The 4,876-nt window shown below is 41.4% G+C and overlaps 1 pseudogene; it reads right to left on the bottom strand.

Annotated features, from left to right (window-relative positions):
• Positions 1-1,320: 1,320 nt before the first annotated feature.
• Positions 1,321-3,205, bottom strand: LOC121836181 (annotated as a pseudogene).
• Positions 3,206-4,876: the final 1,671 nt, after the last annotated feature.

The raw sequence follows: 4,876 nt of genomic DNA, 5'->3' as shown, positions 1-4,876 counted from the left end.
TGGTGACGCCACTCACCAACCACCTGCTTTCACAGGCGCCCCCTGTGGGGCTGTACTAAAGGGCTCTCAATCGGTTGTGAAACGCTTCCCATTAAAAATACAACGCTGTCTCTTTTTTTCGGCTCCTTTTATTATTTAGACGCAAAATCACATGGACCTCTGAACAGACCTGTACGTAACGAGTTACAAGTAAGGAATTACTTGTAGTCAATTACATTTTATTGTACATAACTTTTTAACGCTTCAGTTGCTTTTCTTTTTTGCGGTAACGTTCGCTGTAATTCAATTATGATATTTGATTAATTACTAGTAATCAAATATCATAATTGATAATTAATATGCTCCTGAAAGAGCTAAAATTACTGAGTTGAGATTTTTTTACGTCAAATATCCATGTCTGGCTGTGCGTCACTCGTTTATGGAGCAACAACGTTGGACACATTGTTTGGCCCCTAAACAAAAAAAAAAAGGATGCCAAGATACTAAAAAGATTAGAATGTCAAAGCACTCGGCGACACTTTATTTGTTTTAACTGTCGAGCCGTCGAGAGTGCCTCGTATCCTGTGTGCGGGAATTCGGAAAATCTGTCCACGGAGGATTTATTATTTTTTTCCCCGTTTTTCGCTTGGCATGCATTTGAACCATGGTGGAGAATAAATATCAAGATAATCTAAACCACGATCAAAATCTCAATTTAAATCATACCTCTTTTACTGTAATAATTTTATTCAAACATTTCTAAAATGTTTATCACGAGCCAAAGGCAGTGCTCTTCTAAGAAAATCAGAGCTGTTCTTGTTCCAGTATAACGAGTGTCAGATCAATAAAAAGTTAGTTAAACTGTATAGTTTAAATTTACTGCATTTTTTTATCCCACATACTGTTATCAGTGATCGACATATTGATCAGACGCTACTGGCACGTTTAAAAATGCACGTAACAATAAAGATTCAATATTTTATAGCTACAGTGATTGAAATCAAATTAATCTCATTTAATCAAATAAAGGTGATTTGAATAAAACCATTCTGATTTACATTATAGTAAAAAAAAATCTCGATTTTCCTTTTATTTGTGCCAGCAAATACCGATGAAAAAATAAAAAAAATACAATAAACAGACAATACGGAAAAAAAAAAAAAAAAAACACTTAGCAGAGCGTGGTTTCGACCCACGGACCTCTGGGTTATGGGCCCAGCACGCTTCCACTGCGCCACTTTTTTTTGTTTTTTTCTCTTTATTGCCTTTTTGGCGTTTTTCAGCATAGTTATAAAAAGGAGACTAAAAACACGGCAGCCCCAGCTTGCTGACGGGAGTACATTAAAATTCCTTCAAGGAAACACACTCGTCCAAAAGCGACATCCATTCGGGAGGCTCAGGCCGTTGGCGGTACACTTCGCGAATGTACGCGACACTTTGAATAAAATTTTCTCGGACAGGACGAACATTCGCTTCCGCATGGCGGACACCCATTTTCGTCTTCCAGATGCTATGTAAGCTTAGAGCCATAAACATGTCATATGGCACTCCACCTTCATTTTCGACTCGCAGGAATCGAATGCCGCGCGGGTTTATAGGGAGGGTTTTCTTTATAGTGCGCTGGAGTATGTCCCAGTGAAAAACCGCGTCCCAGCACTCAATAAACACATGTTCTATCGTTTCTGGTTGCTTGCACAGTCAACAATTTACCGACCATGGTACGTATATCCCTTTTGCCGCCAACCATGGTTTCACAGGCAAAGTACCTGAATGCAGCTTGAAAAAAAAAAAAAAGGATTTAATGGAGGGTTTAACTGGCAATCTCTTAAAGGGGCACTGACACCCCAAAGGTCGTATTTATTTTTATTGTCTAAAACGATGCAAGTTGCAGCCATAGACACGCAAAAAAAACCGCATCGCGAAAAAAAATTTTCCCGCGCGCACGCGCGCCTTTTTCTTTTTGGCGTTTGATTTTCCCGCTTCTCGCCTCCTCGCTTCTTTTGATCGGTGACGTCAAAAATCAGGAAATTTAGAAGCTTTGTAGGCGGCATCTTTATAACATTTAATGACGGCAATCCTAAAACATGTTTTTTAACGCAATTTCGAACGCACTACGGCCCTTCTTTTTGAAATACCAAAAATCGGGAGTTCGTTGTGGTGCCGTCTCCTGGATTTGTATCCTCCAAACGGAAAACAGGCGACACCGCTCAAAACCGGTCCGCCGCAACGCCGGCGCTAGCCGGCGCTCGCTCCTTTCCTCCTCGCTTTGGGTCGCCATGGCAACAGCAGGGAGTGGTGACAGGAAAGGGGACTCTCAGGTCTCCGCAATTTTTGACGTCAAGGCACCGGCGCCGATCGCGCGGGAACTTCGAATTCGGCATTTGGAAATTGTTTTTTTACTTCACGAATACTGAATTCCCAAATTTCAAATTTTGAGGCTAATGTCCCGGCATCGTTTTCGACCGTTTCGGATAATAAAAAAAAATATGATTTTGATGTGTCAGTGCCCCTTTAACCCTCTTCAGGACGTCAATACCAGGGCCCTCACTGTATAATGCTCTGTACAGAGGTACCGGCATTAAAACATCCACCAAATCGTTGTATAGCTTTTTTCGTCGGGCAGTACTTAGATAGTCTAAAGAAAAACGAACACTCAATATTCGGAAGGAAAGCAAAACTTCTCGCAAATAGCCTCACGGCCCTGCACAAATAACATCACTGGAAGACACGACAAAATTCGGTAAAACTTTACGCAAACGAACCTGCATAACTGTACGTAAAAAATAGTGATTCTGATCTCTCAGAAACATAAACCGAGACACAATATGCCTTATAAACAAGTGAGACAGACCTAACCCACCACTGCGAACAGAACGGAACAAATTGGTTCGGGCACATCTTTCCCCGACTGAGCCCCAGATGAACACCGCGAATACTCGGTGGAGCCTCTGCACATTAATTCGCGTCATGGACAGCACTTGTAAAACATACCACACTTTTGCTATTAAAAAAAGGTCACAAGCCGTGGCTCGTGCAAACATGGACAAATCTCGGCCCCTCCATCCCTCCGTTTTCATCCTGACCTTTTCAGTCTCCTCCTTCCAATACTCTGAATGCAACTCTGAATTATGTTTACCTTGTTTAAGCCTCGGCCCTGTATATAATTGTCACCATTGTCGTGTATAAACACTCGATTACCTGTCTTTATATATGTTAAATTGTTCATTCACTCATATGTTGAGCTTCTGCGGATGTAAAGGGGAGGCGGGGTCTTCGTCAAGTAGCGACATGCTGCTTTTTTCCCCTGCCTCCCCCTCTCAGATGGAAAGGAAATAAAATTGATTGACCGGTATTTTTATAGTAACAGGAAAGTGCATAAATGTTGCGCTTCGTTAACGAAATTCTGCTAGCGAAATATAAAGCGGCTTGTGTTTATACTGGTTCCGCTTCTGTGTGATTAATTGTTTTGAACTTTCTGTTTTCTGGTCAAAGATGTGCCGCGAATGTATCACCTCTACTGTGAGGTTCAGCAGGGCCTGAGCTTGATTTGGCAGACAGCGTTTGCTCGTTAAGAGTGTTGCGTAAAGTACATCTGAAAAGTACTTGAAGTAAAGTGCAAAGTCGGTTAGGGGTTATGTACTTTAAGTATCTTAAATACACCGGGCGCAATGTACTTGAAGTAAAGTACTATAAATACAACATACTCTTAAAGTGACGTACAAATACTTTTCAACATCACCTTTTGTGATGCCGTTTCAAACCCTATTTTTTCCTTTATTTTATCTGGTATGCATTGCTCCAGGGGTAATCGGAGGAGTATCAGTTTTTTTTCGGAAATGACGGCAAATACTGGATAAAGTCAAGTCGTCACGGGGTAGTTCCTTTACTCTCGCCGACGAACTTTTTAATACAATACACTTATAAGACACCTATTTTTATCGGTCCAATAGCCGCCATTACTTCACTCAGACAAATGACTAGAAGACGTCTCGGAAGACGACAGCGCGTTTTCACATGAAGATACGCCATTTTTTGTTTCCAAAATTGAGGAATGTACTTTAGAGTCGGGAATATTACTTTCTTCAGAAATTACCAGAGAAAAAATACTTTAGCAAAGTACAAGCACATGCTCAGAGAATGTACTTCAAGTAAGGTACAATTAAGTTGTCTAATCCTATTTGAAATAGTACTTTAAGTACCATTGTCTTAAAGAGATGCTAAACCGAAAATTGAATTTTAGAAGAAAAAAAACAAAAAAAAAACGCAGAATCGAAAGGCGGGACGCTACAAATCCTAAAAATGTCACTCATAAAGCGGTATCTCCAACGGATCGTCGTATTTTTGTAAAAGAAGAGCGCGCTCGCATAAGGCCGAAAAGACGCGTGACCTCGCGCCGTCTTCAAACCTTTCTCGACGATTTTGGTACAGCCCCAGTCGCGGCGTTTTACGAGAAGGTAGGTTTTTGTCAGGTTCCTTTCAAAACAACGCAGCAATACACGCCTCACATGGGGGTTTCCGCCCACAGCCGCAGACCGGAAGTGCGCCCGACGCGCCACCACCGCGCCGTCACGTAACAGAGATGAGTTCGTGTATACTCCTCCTGTATCTGGCGAGAATTCCTACGTTGGGGAGACGCGGGAAGAGACCCTTTCTTCAAATGCGTCAAGTCTCCTTGAATTTCGGGACACAAAGAAACGCAAGTTTTCGGCGCTAATCCCGCATTTACTGGGACTCACTTGCGACGTGTCTGTCCGCTCATTTTTGTGCAGGAATGTTTGTTGACCAGAAAACCTACCAGTAAAATTCAAAAGCAATTTATAATTTGAGGAGAAACTACTCGGAAAAAGTAATTAAAGTAAACTATTAATTACCGAAATCAAAATGTAATTGAAAGTTA

The sequence above is a fragment of the Ixodes scapularis genome, unplaced genomic scaffold (assembly GCF_016920785.2).
Source record: "Ixodes scapularis isolate PalLabHiFi unplaced genomic scaffold, ASM1692078v2 PGA_scaffold1__304_contigs__length_218370807, whole genome shotgun sequence".
NCBI classification, from domain to species: Eukaryota; Metazoa; Arthropoda; class Arachnida; order Ixodida; family Ixodidae; genus Ixodes; species Ixodes scapularis.
Note: the sequence above shows the minus strand (reverse complement) of the source record. Positions and strands in the feature narration are given on the sequence as shown.